Source organism: Cimex lectularius, unplaced genomic scaffold, assembly GCF_000648675.2.
Source record: "Cimex lectularius strain Harlan isolate CLEC.00 unplaced genomic scaffold, Clec_2.1 scaffold66, whole genome shotgun sequence".
Lineage (NCBI taxonomy): Eukaryota > Metazoa > Arthropoda > Insecta > Hemiptera > Cimicidae > Cimex > Cimex lectularius.
In genome coordinates this window covers 715,948-737,590 of record NW_019392701.1, presented here as the reverse complement: position 1 = coordinate 737,590, position 21,643 = coordinate 715,948, and the positions used below count along the sequence as shown (strand labels likewise).

General features: G+C 37.6%; 1 protein-coding gene and 1 non-coding gene across 2 annotated transcripts in view; one reads left to right on the top strand and one right to left on the bottom strand.

The window, feature by feature from the left end:
- LOC106668889 (paired box protein Pax-6-like) overlaps window positions 1-21,643 on the top strand; it is a 211,194-nt gene that overhangs the window by 51,072 nt on the left and 138,479 nt on the right. The window lies entirely within an intron of this gene.
- On the bottom strand, window positions 10,346-10,418 carry Trnak-uuu. Its single transcript has one exon. It is a non-coding gene; the product is annotated as a tRNA-Lys (tRNA).

The window sequence follows — 21,643 nt, the reverse complement described above, 5'->3', positions numbered from 1 at the left end:
CACAAAAAAATTAATTATTAATACGACTTAATAATAATAATAATACTCACACTTTATGTGATTATGAAATACTTGGTTCAAAATTTATATTTTCATCTTAAATTGTATTTTTTCCTATCAGCATATGTTTTGTAATTTACCCAGGCCCTGAAGAAGACCCGAATAAAGGTGGAAACATCGGCAAAAAGGGTGGTTTTCTAAACTACCTCATTCTTGACCGCTCCTCACGTTTAAACAAATTATTAAACAACCGGTCACTAAAAAGCACACTAAATAATAATAAAAAATATAATGAAATGCATGAGTGTATTTTGTCCATCTCATTTTGATATATTGCATCTCATTTTGAAGTATTGTCTTATCTTTTGTCGCATTTTATACGCGCATTCTTCCGGTCAAAAATATGACTTGAGATTTTTACTTGGGAACCTGTAGCTTTGTAGATCTGTCAGTTTATGTTTTAATGATGACTGCAGGTGACGATGAGCCAAAACGAAGTTTTTAAAGAGCAAAATGCTCCGACCCAATTAAATTAGAGAAGGAAACTCCTTTCAAGAGAGGCAGCTACCGTTTTTCGGACCAGAAAACATCATTTTAATATAAATATATTTTAATTAAAATGCAACTTTTTTTAACAGAATGAAACCGGTTCCATGAGATTAAGAGCATCAGAAGCGGTTAAAAAAAATTGAAATTTGCGAATCAAGTGTACACTTTTCTCCAAAACCTTTCATCATAGTTAAACGATTCTTTTTCCTTTTTTAGAAAACTAAGACGCAAAACAATCGTTTCTAGAAATTAAGAACAGAAAAAAACCACAACTAGAAAAATAAATTTTTAGTATGTATAACAAAAACTGATAAAATTTTCTCATTACTTTAATTTATTACTGAAAATTCTGAAAATTAGCTCATTGGTTTTTTTTTTTTTTTAAACAGCCTAGCTATGAATTTGCAGTAAAATAAGACAAATAAAAAAGAAATTTGTTTTTTAATATATCGAGATTTATTTTAAGAAAATGGTACCGAAAAATGGAAAACACATGGCTCATCTTCAGTGGTGGGTTTGGGTGATGATAATTGCAGTTCGCGAGAGCCCAAAATTGAGAGCGCTCGGAAACGACCTAGAATAAGCGGAGAAGGAAAACCTTTCCTTTTTTAATATGCAAACTTTTTTGACAAAACTACAGCCTTTTTGTACTAGTAGAAACTTTTCCACGATATTCCGAGCTTTAGAAATGGGTCAAATAATTTTTTGAAAGTTGTGAATCGTGTTCTGGTGTATCATGCTTTGATGGGCTTGCAACTTGACGAAATCCTGAAGTCTCTTTTTCAGGAATATTCTATGTCAAAAACTACTTTACACTAAACATCACCTCACACGAGGGATCTATTTGTTTTTATGGCATAACTGAAAAAATTCCACCTCGATCACAAAATATCTTCTGATTTTGTCGTTTTCTTGCTTGTTTCTTCCTTTCCGTGCACTTTTTTCCAAAATCCTTCATCACACTGAAACGAGTTTTTTAATGTGATATAGATAAATAGCATAAATAAAACCAAGAGCGGAGAAATAAATTTTTCCGCGTAAAAAAATGCGTAAAATTTTGTCATTAATTTAGGTTGTTGCTTGAAATTAAAAGAACTGAGTTAAGAAATCGTTTGAGATGGAAAGAAATAAACAAAATGTTGTAATAGGCCGAATAGATTTTGAGAAAATAGTTCCGAAAAAAATTTCAAAGTAAAAAAAAAGTCATTCTATATTAATGACCTTGAAAAATTGATCAAATACCAAGTTTTTGAGTAAATGTTTAAGCAGAAACTCCAGAATTGTCCGAAAACGTAATAAAGTATATGGAAATGTAAAAATAAATGTTACTTGTTTTCTTTACACATTGGTGAAACGTAGGACAATTTATTAGAAGTAAGTAAGCCAGATTCTGAAGAAGAGATTCTGTTGATGTTTATCATCCACTGAGATGGCACTCGAAATGTCCTAGTCAAAGGTAATTCTTCTTCTTCCTTACCTTCAAATAGCTGTTAAGGGAAAATATAATCAAGCAATGGACTGTAGATGCAGGGAGTGCGGACAAAGCGAAACGCCTCTCTTATTGATGTTTCGGTTCAGTGGTCATATTGAGGCTACAAGTGAACAAGGACACTTAGGCAGCCCCCTGCATGTACGGAAATTAGCAGCACTCATCCCGACTGGAGTGGAACGACAAACGAACGACATGCCACACGGTTCGAGAGTCACTCGAGATCCTCACCCGACGCCTCGTTTCGGCCCAATTGACGGGAATCCCTTTATTCCTCAAGATAAACATATTCAAATTTTTTTTTTATTAATACGTACTGTAAGCATATGCTTTACATCGCTTGACTATTACTGATGTAAAATAAACGGCGATTTTAACGATTTCGGAGAGAAATGGTAATAAATATACAAAGAAAGAAGATGGAGGCGAGATTCAACTTGTGTGATTGTTTTGTGACAAAATAAAAATTTATTTTTACTCTCCAACTTACGCTACGAAGTAAATTTTTTTTTAGTTTTTCAAATTTGATGAAGGGTTTGGGAGATAATGTACCGAAAGGTGAAAGACGTCTCAGGAGAAGAGACTTTCAGCTAAAATTTGTTCAGTTCAGGCAGGATTCACGCCATAAAAACGTTATAAGCAGAACTGTGTTATTAGATGATAGACGATGTTTAATGCAAGATTGTTTTTGATATAGACTCAAAAAAGGAGAGAGACTTCAAGCTTTAATCAAGTTGTGAGTCCATACATCAGAGCACTTGATTTACAACTTTTGAAAAGTGTTTTAAACCATTTCTACAGCTCGGAATCTCATGGGACGAGTTTTGTTACGTGCAAGAAAGATTTTAGTTAAATTTGAAAAACTTACATATTAAAAAAAAAGTTTTTTGGTCGGAAAAACAGTAGCTAGTGGTCTTAAAGGGAAAAAGTTTCCTTCTCTTCTTAAGCTTGGTCGTTTCCGGGCGTTTTGGTTGGACCGTTTTCGCTTTTTTTTTCATAATCATTTTTGGTTTCTCGCGACCGTCAAATATCATCATCACCGAAACCACCACTGAAGATGAACCGCCACACCTACAAAGTTACAGGTTCACCAGGTAATCTCACAAGTCATACTTTTGCTATTTTCACAAAATCACTCGGTCTATTAAAAACCAATCATTTTTGTTTTATTTGTCTGAGTTTACTATAAATTGGTAGTTATTTTCATTGTGATGGCTATATTTCTTAATACAGTCGTTTTCTCTATTATTTTTCTAGAAAAGATAAAAAAGAATCGTTTCAATGTCAAAAATTTTTTCAAGAAAAATGTACACTTGATTCGCAAATTTCAATTTTTTTTTAACCGCTTCTAAAGCTCTTAATCTCATGGAATCGGTTTCATTCTGTTAAGGCAATGTTTCATTTTAATTAAAATATATTTATATTAAAATGATGTTGTCTGGTCCAAAAAACGCTGCCTCTTTTAAAAGAGTTTCCTTCTCCAATTTAATTGGGTCGGAGCATTTTACCCTTTAAAGACTACGTTTCGGCTTCTCACCACCTTCAGTCATCATCGAGACACAAACTGACAGACATACAAAAGTTCACCAAGAAAAATTTCAAGTCATATTTTTGACCGGAAGAATGCGTGTCCAAAATGAAAAGTGTGAAAAATATAATACAATACTAATTTTTCTATATACTTAAGTGAGATGGTCAAAATACTTTACGACAGACAAACATTACGCGTCGATTCCTCTTGCTCCTTTTTTGTTGATGTTTTAGCTTGGAGCTTAAATGTAGGGACAAGAACATCACAACCGATACTCATTTCTCGTAGGGACGACATAAACAGGATACCTACTTGAAATTTAAGTAAAACATTCGAACAATGCACTAGAAAGGTTTTTTTTAAAACGACCTCAGTCAAGGAAGAAACTGTTTATGGATACTCTGATGAATCTAGGACGCAAGAACGTACAGGAGCAAGATAACCCGGATAATCCTATGGCCAAGCTCAGTATATTTCAAGCTGAAATCCGATGAAGGATTATCAGCCCAATTAAAAACAAAGACAATGCAAAACTAAACAAAACAGAAACCTAGAACAGAGGAAATGGCGAAATTGAGGAAACGATTCACTCACTGGACCCAGATATAAAAACTTCTTGGCGATAAAAGGAGAGGAGCAAAATAATGCATCAGTGGGATTGTTGGGCACTTGAGGAAGATTGACATCAACCAACACGGTGCAGTTTCTGCAAATAGGTTGAAGACATGCCCACCGCACTTACAACACCTCTTTACAGTACATCTTGTGAAAATTTTTCTACTACCTTGCCAACTGCTATCTAGGCAGGGTCATCTACAAAAATAGCAACTTTGCGGGGCATCCTATTTGTAAATGATATAAATTGGCTTGAGTAATCTTCTTACAAATAATAAAAACTCCGTTCATTTTTTTGTAGTTCTTGGTACATAAAAACTAACCATATTTGATATTAATGAGTGATATACGATGGTGTGATTTATCATCCGCCGTTCCCTCTGGTGATGCGAGGGAATTGGGTCTGGATTTTTATCTCCCGGTTTCACCAATTTTAAATTCATGAGTGGGACGGCGGAGGAGATTTTACGTTCAACCGAATGGGCAAAGCAACAGCGGTCAGAACGAGACCGAGGTGGATATACAACATAAATATCTAAAATGAGCGAGGGAGGAACTGAATAATTCTTGGGCCGTGGCCTAAACACACTATTTATACCGCCTGTTGATATCCACCCATCCTATAAACATCTATTCCTTCATATATGTCCGTTTGTCCAACTGGTTTTTTTACGGTTATCCCCTGAGGAACATTTGTGTTGAATTTTAAAATGGCAAATTGTAATTCAAAGACATACAACGACGTAAAACCCGACTTTTTTTTTATTTTATGCGTAGAACAACAAAGTCATCGCCAATTGCGACAATAGAACGGGTTTGAAAAGTAAACATCCAGAACCATAGAGACTTCTCGTTTATGCTTTATCTCTCTCTGCCAGAGTTCTGTTAAATAAAAATCTCCGCAGAAAAGCAAGCTAAAACTCAGGCGGTATGGTGACTGACCGATTGAATACTTGATGGGCTTAATAAAGCTGGATTTTCGGAATTCCAGAGCTTCAGAATTAATTGTGGTTCGGAAAGAAGAATACAGAAAATCCAGGTGGGAAAACAACTCAAGCTTCTTACCGTTGATAAGCCACTTGTAACTCACTCGATACGAAATTACGTAGTTTTCTGTTTTTACTTTTACCTTACACCACTGTACATGCTGTTTCCACACGAGAAAATTATTCCAAACACTCATGCCCCGTACTGCCGCGTTAAAAAAGGCCACTCTCTTAATTTATTCCGATAAAATCTAGAGACCCATAAGGAAGCGTCTGGTCTATTGCTATTTACAATGTACACCACCGCTTTTCCAGTTCACATTCACACTTTTATCTCTATCTTTGTTTTCGGCATCATCTGAGGTAATATCTCTCAGTATGGGACTGCTTGAACACCCTGGGAGGAGTAAGAATAGACAACTAACTGCCTGAGACTAGCAAGGGATCCTCAGCAGCATCAGTAAGACCAGAACTCTTCCAATTCCAGCCATAAAAAAGAAGAAACTGCCAAATGGATCATGTTAAAAGTCAAACAGGTGGAACATCATCCCAGGACGTTATTCGTTAATAAAGTCTCGCCTGAACTTACCAAAGACCTTCAGGGACAAATAAAACCAAATTCTCTTAACCATCACCATTAACCATAAGTCACCAAGCACTTGGTAATATTAGGAGTAGAAAAAGTGTAGGTTCTGCCAAGAAAAAGAGGAAACCTCCGTATGTATTACATGATTACATGCTGCTAAGCTCTTAAAAAAGCTCCTAGTATCGACCTAATCACTGTAAAATTCCTTTGACATCTACCTAAAAAATCTGCAGTTTGACTTAACTTACAATTTTGCCCTTAAAAAGTATTTTTCCCATCTAAATGGAGATTTTCCTTCATCCAAATGGGTGTAATGGGAAAATCCTAGAAAAACTCTTAAGCACATTCCCCCATCTCGGCAGTGCCATCGCGTTATAGACATCAACGCCTACCGTACTTGAGCGAAAAAAGTACTCTAGGTAATACTAGAAGTGAGGCAATCGGGTTGTCACTAGGGGCTGCTCTGGAAGCTTACGACAGTCTGCACTTTTACCTACTACCTGATTCTAAAATCTTCTTAACCGTAATTTCCAAGTCATCAGAGGCTTCTCTTTACCAGCCAGGAATCTTACAAATGCTAGGGCACCCCAAGTAACGTAAGTTTTTGGAGACTATACTTATCACCTATTTAGTGCGTTCTGGTCACTCATATTAGTTTGGGCTGTAACCTTCTCATTCCAATAGTCAGTACTGTCGTAGGGGGCGTCATCGCCTACCGTCCTGAGCGAAAGAAGGGCTGTCTTGTAGTCCTAGATCTGATGCCTTTGTTTGACACTCGGGGCTACTTTGGAGGTTCTAGACAATCCTCAATATTACACGCTACTGTGAGAGCCTGACAAGGAAAAGCTTTTCCTTAGCGTTTCCCAAAGAAAATATGAAAATTACTATTTCTCATGTAAGTTCCACAGTTTATTTTGTTAGGAGGTCGAGTCGACGCGAAATTGTAAACACCCGTCTTTACACTTTGGGTTCATCTAATCACACTTCTCCTTCTCGTCCAAGTCTATCTCTCAGAAATAAACCGGCGTTCAAAATGGCTAACCCAAAATTCACACAAGCCCAACATTGAGAATGGCGAGAAGGTGAAAACGCACCTGCCAGCCCAAAACAGCTAGCATAAGCAGACCAAAAACGATCGGGAATGACCAAGCTATAGGTTCACACCTCATATCTCAAGCCAATAAAAGCAAATCTGTTAACTTTCTATTAATGTTGTAATAGTCAGATAGTCCAAGGTAAGTACTATTGGTACACCAATGGAAAAAGAAATATCTTTTTCTGAGGTGAATATCCCTATAATCCGTTTATCGTCCATCGATTGTCCCAGAAAAGGACGAACGGAAGCCAGATCGGTCGGACGTTTAACGGGGCCGCACTCGTCTCAGCGATCGTGGTCTATTTAACTCCTGATTTGCTTTAGGACATTTAACTCCGGACCCCATCTCATAACGGGTAGTCGAATAATCGGGAGATGACTGATGGACGGACATATGGGCGGCCTGTTAACATCGTTCGTGACAAACTGGCGGTCATCATCGGTGTCGTTTGTTCCCCGGATACGGACACGGTTTATTTGCCCTCTGTTAGGGAAATGCTAAATTGCCGGTTTTGCGATTCATCAATCGCTCCCTATAAGCCTTTCAATTACATTCATGTCATTACCTTCTCCGATGATTCCGCCCCCTATCGCCACGGCCCTCTTCCCTTCTGCCCGCTCAGAACTGATGAAATTTTTCATCTGATCACCTTACAAGAGGGACCGAAGGATCCCGACCCTTCTCGGATCACCACATGAACGGTTATTTTCACAAGTCAGCATACAGTTTGGATGAAGGTGCCTGGGAAAAAAACGGATTTTGAAAAACGTAAGAAAATTTGTTTATTTGTCTGTTTAGAAAGTAACTGATAAACTATAAAGGCTAAAAATATAAAATAAAAAGGCAACTTGCCAAAGATTTACTTTTACATATATGATAAGAATAGATGCGTCCAGCGGATTTAAAGCTAGTTGTTTCAAATGTTGTAAAAGAAGAATGGAGAAACCACCGGCAATAGTGGCACTTTAAGAAAGGCGTCGGTCCCTGCTCCACGGAGAACGGGTCGAAAAGGGCAAAAGTCATACTGACAAGACTACGTGTAGGTCATACAAGAATAACGCACGGGCACCTTCTGCCCGGCAAGCGACCGCGAAGGCTGCCTGATATGCAGGGATAAAATAACAATCGAGCACCTTTTTAATTTGTTTATTTTGTTTTTAATTGTAGAAGACTTGAGGTAATATTTTGGCCCATCGTCACACCTGTGCGTAGTCGATGGGCATTACAGCGGTACTTAAGGACTGTAGATTTTTAAATGTATGTGGTGTTTGTGTTGTGTGTATGATAATTTATTGGAATGAACGTAATTTATTAGCATTAAAGAAAGGGGCTGCTTAACCACACTCCGAGGATCGAGTTCTCTGGGGGAGTGAGTGCAACCAGACTTCTATGTTTGTATTGGGTGTTGTGATTATGTTAATTTACGGGAATGATGTAATTTATTAGCGTGAAAGGAAGATGTTGTTCAACCCCGCCCCCAGGAATACTGTGTACTCTGGGGGAGTGAGTGTGACTAGGCCTCTATATTTTGGTGATATCGTACGTTTTGTATCTATTCTGTAGTCAGTAGTTTACAACCTGGGTACAAACGAGAGTCTAACATTCTAGGGTATTAAAGTATATTCATATAAAAGCAGAGAGTCAGATCGAGACTCTCTAATGGCTGCAGTTTGAAATAAAATACGCGTGAAAGACCAGGAAAAGAAGTACTAACATGCCCATAAACCTTCCACGTCATATATATATACAGGGTGAATTGCTACTCGTGCTACAAACTTCTCCAGTAGATTCTTCACCCTAAAATGAACAAAAAAGTTCATATTGTNTGGGCGGATTCAGTTATAAATAATAAGAAAATAATGGCAAAACTGCAGTGAGTTCAAAGAATCATAGCTGTAAGGATAATTAAAGGATATCATACTATTTCATATGAAGCGGCTTGTGTTGTTGCAGATAAAATGCTTATACGAATAAAGAAAGCTCAACTTAAAAAATTACACGAAATAGTAAATAATGGTAATAATGAGCTTCAAGGCACAAAATATGATAGACCTCAGCAATATAAAGAGTGGAAACACATGGCAGATCCTATTAATATGCAGTATAAACCAGTATACAAGTGTACTACCGAAATGGCCGATGGTGATTATATGTATTTATATACTGATGGAAGCAAGTCAGGGAACGGTGTATATAGAGCTTTTATATGTTTCCAGAATGGTTCGAAAATTTATTAAGCAAAATACAGACTGCATCAGGCATGTTCTAATAATCAAGGGCCTTCCAAAGAGCCCTTGGCGATTCTAAAGAGCTTGTGATGGGTTATGAATAAAAAAGCAGAAGGGAATATTGCCAAATTTATCATTTTAAGTGACAGTCAAGTTCTTTAGAATCAATTATTAATTATGATAATCATGGTTTTTTTGCCTGAGCAAATAAGGAAAACTATTCAAAATCTTGTGAAATACAATATTAATGTACTACTAGGTTTGGTTAAGGCTCATTGCAGAAGAGGTAAATGAAGAAGCTGATAGACTGGCCATTAGCATCTACTGACGAGAGTTTAAATTTGGCATACATCAAACTTCCAAAGATATCAATTATAAATTAGCTTTTCGAATGGGAAAATATTTGGTCAAGTACAAATAATGGAAGGCAGACAAAAAAGTTATTTACCAAAATTGCCTATAGATTCCGACAGCACATCCAACTATCCGCCAACCCACATCTTAAACGAACACAGCCCAAACAACAGCTGATTTTTCCGCTTTCGTCTAAAGGAATCCTAATCATGCTCCAACATGTCAAATTTCCCAGTAGAACAAACCATAAAACATCTAATATACAAATGCCCACTAATAGAACAACTGCGTAGTGTTTGAATACGGAAGTGCCTACTGCAAGACAAGAAGTGGCACCTGATGAGAAGGGCTCATGAAAGAATATTACGAACCTTTTGACACATTCATCAAAACAATAGATTTTAACGTGATTACTTAAATGTTCGGTTATTTGCTTATTTCGTTTTTAATTAGTTTTCTATTTATTAACGTTATTCATTACTATTTAACAGTTTTGAGTAATTGCCTTTTCGCCTTAATATAAATCTTATATCCCTGTATGTATAGGTACTGGTATGTATATATGTGTATGTGTGTGTATGTATATGTATGTATGTGTGTTTTATATATATGTATACATTTTATATTTATGGTTATTGTATTACATGTAATATTTTGTATGAAGCATGTAGGATAAAATATTTTTAAAAAAATGGGGTGATCATTTTCATCACAAATCAGAGACCACATGTAATTGTGTGATGAGTTGGCTTGTCAATGTTGATCAAAATGGGTCTATTATGTTCCCCCAATTATGCCAAGTACAGTTAAATTATAAATAGTAATTCATTTATGTTTTAGTGGTCAATTAACTTCTTTCGGTTAATTCTTCTTTTTTTATGAAGGTTTTGGTTAAGATAAAAAAAGTCAGTGTCACGAGCGGGATTCGAACCCACGATCTTCGGCGAAAAACGCCGCTGCTCTACCACTTGAGCTATCGTGACTTCGATCCACTCGGACACCAACTCTCCATCTCAACCTACAACCGTTCGAATTTTCCCTCTTTTTACCATTTTCAATTATTGAACGTTGAACCTACGGTGTCCGAGTGGATCGAAGTCACGATAGCTCAAGTGGTAGAGCAGCGGCGTTTTTTGCCGAAGGTCGTGGGTTCGAATCCCGTTCGTGACTCTGACTTTTTTATCTCAACCAAAACCATCATAAAAAATTAATTGAAATTATAAATAGTACTAATAAGTCGCCAACCTGTACATATGTACATCTCGATGGGTCTGAATTGAAATGTACAAAACTGCGTCAAGGCGTCTTGACAAAATACCCTTGTTTACTCCTTTTAACAAATTCTTCAGGTTTAAATACCTTACAAGGGGGGATGTCGATGAAAGGGCGAGTCCCTTGCGTTCTCTCCCCGCAGTGTGACAGCTGATTTCCCGATCGACCGGCCAGGACATATATTGTGCAAAATATGGCCATTTTCAATTAGGGAAGTACAAGCCGCCTGTTCACAAAAGGGAAAGCGGGGATTAGTCTCACCTTTTATAAGAGTCGGTACCTATGTAAGTCCTTATTATTAGACATAAAGAGCCTGTTGGTCCTTTGCCTCATGTTCCCTACGGGCAAGGCGCTTTGTCCGTGTGCGACGTCCTCCACGTCAATTAGTGCTTTTAATCTTCGCCCCGAGGCTATATTTAAATGTTAGCTCTTTTGAAAAAGGGTGAGCCCAAGCGTAACCAAAGTGTACCCACTCACTCGTCCTATACATTAAATACATTGTTCTCATAATTTCAATTCAAAAAGCGTTTAATTCGGCAAACTCTCCATGAGCTTTTACTTCAACAAACAAGCTCACGGCAAATTATACGTTTTATTTCTCATTTACACTACTAAATTAATGAAACAATTTTTATTGCATTGGCTTTTCTAGAGATGTAAACCATCCTATCTTTTTTTCACTCACAACAGTTTACTAGCCTAGTCCTTTACAAAGAGTTCAATAACCTCTAATTAAAAAGCGGTTCGCTTGTAATTAATTAATTTCTCTACCGCTTTAGCTTAAAAAACAAAGGTGTGGATTTATTCATGGGGTCTGCTGGGTGGTGAGTCTGCAGTTTGGTCGTTGCCGATCATCTTCGATCATTCTTCATTGGTGGGATTTGTACGTTTTTGTTAGTGTAATTCTGTGAGGAACAACTTTTCTTCTTGACGCTGGTATAACGTGGGCAAAGTGAGAAAACCCATCAGTCAGATGACAACTCTTATTTTGTTGGTATGTAGATAGGAAAAGGTAGTAAGGTAGACCAAACTGGACGGACAAAATTGTAAAAAGATGTTGGTAAGGACATTCTTTATACATTAAGAGCGAAGATAAATTGTAGGACTAAAAGAAAAAATAACTCCACGTGAAAATTCATTGATGCGATTGTCACCTTCCTACAGAACCGAACACTGGAGCAAGACTTTTGACCGTTGATCGCACAAGGGCCTTATTTATAAATTAATAAAAAATAATTTTCAATGCTATCTGATAAAAAATAATTGTGGCCTATGTCAAAAACACCAAGGTGCTGTATAAAGTGCATACTACTGCCTATCATTGCTGTTTTGGCCGATCAAGTACGTTTCTACTTCTCGCCATCCTCAGTATTGGGCCCGTGGTTCGGTTAGCAACTGTGAACGTCGATTCCTTTCTGAGATGCAGATGATGATGATGAATATGGAGACTAAAAAGATTTTTTTTCCCATAGCAATGCAGCCTTCGGGCTTATTGTACTTTTCTTTTTTCCTTAATTCAGTGCAGTCGACTAGAAATTCTTATACTTCTAAGAAGAAAGAGTACTTATAAGAATAACTACTAATAAAAAGTACTAGTTCACTGAATGTTGTTGCTACAACTTCTTTCCCAGGTTCTTTGCATCCAAGGTTACGTCTTCATTGAGCGGATGCTATCTAACAGTAGCAGTGAAATTTCCAGTCTTAGTGAGGGCTGTTTTAACATAAGTTTACTGTGTCAATCACCTCTAGAATTTATCTGTTTCTCCTTTTGTCTTTTTTGCATCCGTTCTCCAAGAATAGGTTCAGGGCCTATGGTCTTGCAGATCCTCCTCTGGCCAGCGTGCACGTGCTTTTTTCGTTACCAAATTCCCTTGCATCTGTCCCTTGTATATATGCAATCACTAACTAATTTTGATGTGATTCTTTTTTGCGTGCTAATGCTTAAATAGCTGCTTGGCTATCCGAACTTTTGAGGACTTTTTTTTGACAGTGTAACCACTTTTAAGATTTTCTAAGGCACAAGCATTGATGGCATGTATTTCAGCTTGAAAGAGTGAGGTATTCTTCCCTAATGAGTTTGATTGCTCATGTTTTGGGCATGTGCGGAAAACGTCTAATCCGGTTTCTTTCGTTTGTTTTTGGAGATATCTGCATACCACATCATCATATCTTATACCCTCCTCTTCTTCCCCTTTGCAGTCTGTTGAGACTTTGTAGGATGTTGTAAAGAGTTCTTCCGGGATCATGTAGTCAATACCCATTTTTAAAAATACGTGTCTGATTTTATTGATTGTTGTTGTCTGCCCGAACTGTGTGGTTCCCATCTAATTTATTTGTTTCTGGACCCTAAATGAGCCTTTCCTTGCTTCTTCTTGTTAAAATATTTCCAATAGAGATGGGTATAACTGTGTTTCAAGTGCAATTGTCGGGGTTGTTTTCATTGCTCCTAAGTTATACAGGTTTGCCAGTTGTTCGTGCCAATTGTTTGCGTAACTTGTTTTTGCTGAGCTTTGGTCCACCAGATTAGTTAGCCATAGGATAATTTGGGTCTTATTACTGCAGTTTATAGCCAATGGGCCATTTTTAGGGGGTTTTAGTCCCCGAGGTTTGCCTAGATCTGAGAGAGATTTTTTATGAATAGGAGAATTGGGATTAGACGGACTCAAACGACATTTGCACATGAAATTCACTATAAGTAAAAACGTATATCAGCATGAAACAGAAGTGGTTTTGTCATTTTTTCCATGTACTTGGCTCGATTTTCACAACATTTTAAATTAAGTGTGTGTGGTGTTTGGTGACCGTTAGTCAATGATTATTCGGAGATCATGACCGCATCTCACGATCTCCGAATAATGATTTTTAATTACCCTACTGCAACATTGAATTTATGTTAACGGGCCTTGAAAAAGGGAACAAAGATTAGAAATAAGCTAGATTCGAGTATTTTAACACGTTTTTTGTGGCTGAGCGGTCAGAACCACTCGAACGTCGATGAAATCTCATCTTTGGTTATTCACTCACTTTCCCCTTGTATGAGACGTCATAACACCGTCCATAATTTTTCTTTTGTCGTCATAACGGTTAAATAATTGAAGAGGGAAGCGAGAATCTTGCCGACGATAAATTCGAATTATTAGACGTTGTCGTGTGTGATGTTGGCGAACACTCCAAACACGGATTTAGCCCCAGGGGTTAAATGCAATGGACTCGATCCAGGATCACAATAAATGGATGTGACAAAGGCTCCCCGGACCCCGACGACTAACTGACCCTCGACAGTCATTCAATCGCATTCTTTTGATGGGCCGAAATTTTTTTTTTCCCTACTCAGCTTCAACATAAATCTGAACCTTTATATTCGCGGAGGAGGGGCGGATCCCGATTCCAATAAAAGACTATTTACCTACTAGTCGGACCATTGTACATGGGGTCAAGCGACAACTTCGGACCACTCGGATAAATGCCTTCTAAGGGGTTTGTTCTTCTCAATGGGGGTTGCTAGGTCTTGTCCTCCCTTTTCCCATTAAACGAACGGAAAAATAACAATAAAACGTCATTTTAAAATGTTAAAATAAATCATTCGTATTTCGTTACACATATCATATATATAGCAAGTAAGAAAGCAAGTTTTATTTTTTTCGATTTCACCACTTGATTGAAAACATGTTGAGTCGAATCAATTTAGTTTTTGAAATTAATAAACTTTTTTAACAAGGGCTGGACTAGGAATCACCGATTTTATTGATTTTTGAGTGATACGAAGTCCAAAATATAAGAAATGTATTTTCTGCGTTTATGATGCTTGTATTTCAAAGTCATTGGTTTGTTTACCGAGGATAATCAAATAATATAGACGCTCGTATTAAGTGATATTAGATATATAAAAAATTGCAAAAACCAAAAGAGCTTCCAGTAAAGTAGGCCCCTAGTATATATTGAAATACATAATTTCTGGCCTAGTATCGTAGTATTTTTTCTACTCTATTAGACATCAAAGATAAATTTTCTTTTTGCTTACTCTAAAAGATCTTACAAGATCGGCGGTTAGCTTGTTGTGGATACCGTGTCACTGTCGTATCCGTGGCAATGTGTCTAGCGGCATGTGTCGAAGGGTATTTCCGTTGTGGAGGTGCATTGCAGAAATTTTGCAGTTTGCCTAAAAGGGAAAATTTAGGACCTCTGGTAAGTGGGGTGGCGAAACATGGAAGAAAATAAACTCAGAGAAATAAAGGTAGATGCCAAACAATTGGTTATAACGCAAATATCGCAGAAAGAGGAACTGTATTGGCCAGGATTAGGATAGGTTTCACAAGATTAACGCACGGATGGCCGGAGAACCTGTCCAGAATACACAACCTGCGGTAAAACAATCATCGAGCCTATTCTGACACCATGTAGAAACTACGAAGACATCAGGGTCAAATGCAGCGAATAGCATAACTCAAAGTTTGAAAGTTACCCCATCTAGCATCAAAAAGCTGTTTGAGTTCCTAACTGAAACTGGTTTGACAACTAAATTGGAGATTGGATTCATGTCCTCTTTACAGATGTGGTAATGTCATATGGAGACGCTCAGGAGAAAGGTTCGCTCCATGCTGTATGGTTCCTCAGGTGGCATTCCATGGTGGGTCATTGTCGTTCTGGGGTGGAATTTCCTTGAACGCCGGCACCAAATTGATGGTTGTGCGAGGAAGATCTCTAACTTCACAGAGGTACGTACAAGACATAACCAAAGAATATGTAGTTCTATTTGCCCTCCACATCGGTGAGAGATTCTTGCTGATGCAGGATAATGCCAGGACCGATAGAGCACGTATTGCGGATGACTACCTGAATGAGGTTGGGATTGAGTGCTTAGTGTGGCCAGCTCGAAGTCCGGATTTGAACCCAATTGAACACCTTTGGGGGCAATTTTTTCTGGCTGTTGTTTGTGTTTTCACGTAAAAATTACTAACTCTTCAGGATATAATCCAAATTCAACGTTGTTACAACCGTTAGAAAGCTGAATATTTTCTCTTTCAAGCTATGTCAACAACATGTAGCTTTTACGTCACTAAAAATGAGAAAAATAAGGAAAAACAAAAGCTCGTCAAACGATTATTCTATCTCCTTTTCTAATTTATATACCGCGACCACGTGCCATTGCGTGAGGTTGTATGATTCAAACTGCCTATAAAGTTAACTCTCGATTGGGAAATTGTGTCAAAGTTATCAGATTTTTTAAATTAAATTTTCTAGCATTTTTTTCACATCCTACATGCATTTGTAAAATTTAAACAATGTTTATAAATCCCAGGCCCTGAAGATGATCTCAATAAAGATCGAAACGTTGGCATGATAAAAAAAATGTTTTTCTAAAACCTACGTCACACTAGACCCCACTTCACGATCTCCAAATAATCATTGGCTAACGGTCACTAAACACCACACACGTTATCAGCATTATTGCGTTTTTCGAACTAAATCAGTAGTATTTAGATTGCAAAAATTCTGCGTGAAAAAATAATTTTTATAGTTTCCTACAAATTTTGTATTCGGGAGATTTTCAGGGTGAGAACAACAATATCAACTTTTTTTGTTATACAATTTTTTTAAACCTAGTTTCCACTACGACATCCCAGAATTTTGACATTAAAACATGACTTTCTTGCCTACTTCATTGACAGATTTGACTAAGAAAAAAGGAATAAGGGAGTGTTTTAAGAGTTTGAGAGACCGATCGGTATATAATGAGAAAAATGGTAAATAACGAGACTCGGTTGTGGAAAACATTAAAAGCGGCATCCCACAGGTGCAGAGTGCGGGCGGAGTCGGTAGCCTTAGCCCTTTTACAGGGATTATCCGGGTGGTGGGTTTTCTGAAAAAGGGAGTTAAATAAAATGAGAACTGTTTGTTACTTTGGAGGTAGGGAAGAAAAAAACTAAGCTCACGTGGAAGTAACGAAGTAATGGAATTATCCGTGTACTAGGTAGAGGCTTTGGAAGCAATCCGTTGGTCACACGAAAGTAGATCTGGAGACCAAAGAACCACCCGAACAAAAACGGCCTTTTAACATTTGCCGACATTTTTCAAAGCGACCTCTTCGCTTTAGTGCTTGTTTGTGCCAGCACCATCTTCCTTCGCTTTTCCAAACGTTTCCGATGGGTCGATGAAGCAAAAAACCGTCTGGAAAAATGGGTTTCCGTTCATCAAAACTGTCCCAAAATTTGTTTTGTTATTTGCTTTTCGACATAAATAATCTAAATCACTTGAATTTTCTGTTTGACCAGTTATGTACTAAGTATGCTGGATTTTAATTATGGCGTTTAAATTTCGAGATAATTTATCATGCTGATTTGTTGAAGTATCTCAATCCTTTTGAAGTCTCGGAACAGCCAGAAACCAAAATAATTAATTTTTCCCAAATAAGAATTCAAGAGGTCACCAGACTGCTTGACAGATTGACCAATTAAGTCTAGTATGTTGAACTTTAAGCATAGCTCCCAACTTCCATAATACTTTATGAAGATGATTTATTGAGGTTTTGAAGTCTCCAAACAGCCATAAAATCCAGATTTTGTGTGTTGCACAGTGGGGCAAAGGAGTTAAAAAATCGATTTCCTAATAATTGAAATTTTGATAATCTAATTCTTACTGTATTTGAGGCAGAGAATAAGGCTGTAATAATGGTTTTACTGTTAACAATTGATCAAAACCAGAATCACTGCTGAAACCTGAAAATTTCTTTCTTCTGAAATTCTATTTAGTTGAAGGATTGTGCCTTTTTTTTCAGTGTATAATCCGAATCAGATATCGGAAATATCTTAGATGTATCAATGTATAAGAGATCATAAATTTTCCTTTCATTGCGGACGAAGTGAGAAAAGTTGTTGACTTATGTAGTAGGTACATATTTATAGTTATTATAGTTATTAGTTGTTAGTTTATAGTTATTTAGTCAGTTCAAGTGTTTATTTATTAGGAAACATTCTCGGAATAACAAATCAAAGTAAGCGATCAGTGTTCTGTGTGTGTGTGATTCTAATTGCCTTCCATTCACACAGACACAGAAGTGCTACATCGCATCATTCACAGCACTGATAGTTTTGAAATTTTGAAAGTATGGAATGTATGGTGTTAGTGACCGATAGCTAATGATTATTTAGCTTTTCGTATAATTTAAACAATGTGTGATGATTAGTGACCGCTAGTCTCTGATTATTCGGAAATCGTGAGATGCGGTACAGATTAGGCGTAGGGTTAGGAACGAGTTAAATGTTAGGTTAAGTAGATGTAGTGTTAAAGTTAGGCTAGGTATGCGTAGGGTTAGGAACAGGTTAGCTTATGTCGGTTTATGGTTAGGTTAGGTTATGCAGAGTTATGGCTAGGAACAGGTTAAGTTTTGATAGGTTTAGTAGATTGTAGTTGATATGGCTCTACTACTGTTCCGAACCCTCGTAAAAGCCTAAATTAACCGCCGGTGATGTAAGAAAAATTGCTAATTATGAAGTCAAATTTTAAAAATTCTAGAATCGTTAAAAAGCAAGACTTAAAATCCAAGAATTTTGTAATGAATAAATGTTGCCCGTTCATTTTTTTTTTGCTACTAAAAGAACATCCGTGTGCTTCCACACCCTGATAACAACCTCGAAAAGATTGTTTTCTCCCGGTTGGATGAATCGAGTTATTCCGTTTAACTGGCCGGCGACCATGGGAAATTGTTTTTCTTTGATTGTACCGATACAGGTTTTGAAAGCAAAAACTCAGATCTAAGACGCAAGACCTGGCCTAGTTTGTAAATCTGCTCAAGTACCAACCAGATTTGACCGATTTTGGGTGGAAAATAATACAAATGTGATGACTTGTTAAGAAAAACGCTCAACGCTCTTTATCGATTAAAAAACATGCCAAATTCATTGGACAGACAAGTCCAAAAACCTAAAATCAGAATAACAAAATCAAACACAGTCTCTTCTATTGGTTTGTCCGGAAAATAATGCACGTTTATGATTATAAGATAAAAATATTTAAATAATTGATTTTAAAGATTTTGCATCAATTAAAATACCCTCCATCACTCGCAATAAACTTCTCCAACGTTATGGCAACTTCTCTTTACCCTTTGAAAAGAATTTTGACTATTGGTACCAAATTCTGTAAACGTCTTTTCTAACGACCTGATAAATTTTTTATGGTATAATACGTTGTCCAGGGGGCTAAAAAAAAAGGTTGTCGGTAGGCAAAACGTCTGGAGAATAGAGAGGGTGAGGCAGAACCTCATAACCAAGATCCAACAGTTTTCGTGTTGTCACATGTGAGACATAGGGTCGAGCGTTGTCTTGTAGCTGAATCGACCTTTTCCCATTGTCCAAAAATGGTTTGAAGTGCCACCAATCACGATGATTTTTTTTACCAGTCGTTTAAGGCATGAGGAACCCAACGTTCGAGCTTTTTCACCTTTTCAGTTATCTTAAGGCGGTCAGCGTAGGTCGATTTTCTGACTGAAAGATTCTCTGCAAGTTCTCGAACAGTTGTTTTGGGATTTTCTTCCACCATAGCTCGCAGAACATCATCATCATCTAGGGAAGATATCCTTTCACGATCTTCACTGTCTTCAAGGCTAAAGTGGCTCTCTCGGAATTAGGTAAATCGAAATGATATTCGAGATGAGGTATACAAACATTTTTGTTTTGAAGGGGATTAAAAATGGTTGACATTCGTACAAAAGAATAATCCATCAAACGTAAACAATTTATTATATAGAGTGTATAATTAAAAATACATAAATAAAATAAAAAAATAAAATAAAACTTGAAAACCTGTGTTATTTTCCGGACAACCCAACAATCCGTGTAAAACCGTTTCTATTCTCGCAATAGAATTGTAATCAGTAAATTGCAAACGGTCCGCTCTTTTCGTCATTTAAAGCCAAATTATCCCGAAACCCTCTCTATTCTTTAATTCTAAGTACTAATCCCTAGTTGCTAAAGCCCTAAGGGTTATTTTAAACCAAAAATTAAAACTCCTTCCCACATAAACCACATTGATTCTCAAGCTTATAAATATATTTGTTCGTTTTTCTTCATTTTACAACTGTATAGAAAATGCAACAACAAAAAGTATGGTATGTACATAGATATACATATACACATGCACACATACACAATATTGTGTATACATTTATATGTCTATGGCGATTGATCTGAATGGCCACCATCCAGTGAAAGTAGCCGTAATTGGCCATTATGGCGTGAAGTCAACAGTAGAATTACAGTTGTCGAAGTTACACAATCAGATGGTCGCAAGGCCACCTGCGCTTCAGTCTTCTATGAGGATGGAGGAAGGGTTGAGCTGGACAGGCTGCGAATCAATAGATTGCCACGAGATGATAATTTGAGGTGAAATTTATTGTAGCAGGAGTGGGCCAGGTTTGGGAAGAAGGGTTTGTTGAAATCGAAGTGGAAAACTATGTACTTAGATTTTTGATTGACCTTGATTCTCCATAGTCTGAGCCAGGTTTCAAGCATTTGAAAATGGGATCGAAGGTTGCGGATAGAAATAACAGGATCCATGTTTGTGGGGAGAATTGTCCTGTCATCGCCGTATGTGAATATTAAGGTGTTGGAATGCGATGAAAGATCAGCTGTAAAGAAGGAATAAAGTAAGGGGGACGCTGGTTAAATGGGAAAATAGACGAGGAAGAGGTGCCCTTGGGTTACTTGAAGGTATCAGTTGGTTAGGAACGATTTGAGTATAAGGTCGTATGTAAATGGTGGATGTCATTTAGCTTCCACAACAAGCCTTTGTGCCATACCCGATCAACGGCATGCGATATGCCAAGGAAAACACCCGAGCGTTATTGTCCAACTTCGAGTGGGACTGATCCCAACCTTTACGTCTTGACCATTGTTTTCATATAGCAAATAAGACCAATGGTTGAATACTGTTCTGTTTGGTATCCCTACGCTGCTAAATCGATTCACCAACTTGATTCCCCTGTGACCGTAGGTTCTAGGTTGTCTAGATATTCAATACATTGGAATTAATTAGACTAATTGTAAGCACTTTAGCAAAAACAAGATAATTTTATTCAACACAAACTTGAGATAGGTTATATTGTTGCATAAATAAAGATCCAAGGGCCGTCGGGGTCGGACTAGCTATTAATCGGATTTAACTCCTTGAGACCGCACGCCAGGAGGCGCTTTCATTAGCAGGGCCTTCATTGTGACTGCAAAGGCGGGCCATTGTGACGAAGAAATCCTGATGTTTCGTTCCGCTTTGTTTCCCTCCTCTGCTTGTTTTCCCTTGTTGTTCGCCGAGGTCTATAAAGAGCGAAAGAAGGGGAGATCGCAGATAAGAGGGGAGAGCCAAGGTCCCAATCTCACCGCTGCACCCTTATCACACGGCACCAAGTAACACCAGGGAAAAAGCACAAATATTTGTTTTGCGGTCATTTAATGTACAAAACCTACATTGTATTCTTTTGGATAAAGAGACTGTATTTAACCTTTTTTTTAAAAGGGGTTTAAAAATTACATAAGACAAAATGGTTAGCTCATGCGCAAGAAATCGTGTGACCGAGGAAGAAGTGTTGAAAGCATCATTGTAAAGGTCGCCCCTGAACAGCAAGAGGCCACACCCCAGGCGAGAATTTATTCAACCGCCAAGTTTTTAGGGCCCACGAGGATCTAGGCCCTGAATATTTTTGCGGCATACCAAATTACCAAAAAATAACTACTCTGTGCAATGGGAACTTCAGGACAGAAGGGTAAAATTGATTAAAGGATCATCGCAGAGAATAATGGCAAAACTACAAAACCTAAAACGTGTTTGGACTAGAATGATAGTAGGACTGCTTACTGGACACTGATGACTCCGGAGGCATATAGGCTTGGAGCGGAAGAAAAACGCCTGTGCAGAGAAGCAGAACCTATACTCTGCCAGTGGGCCT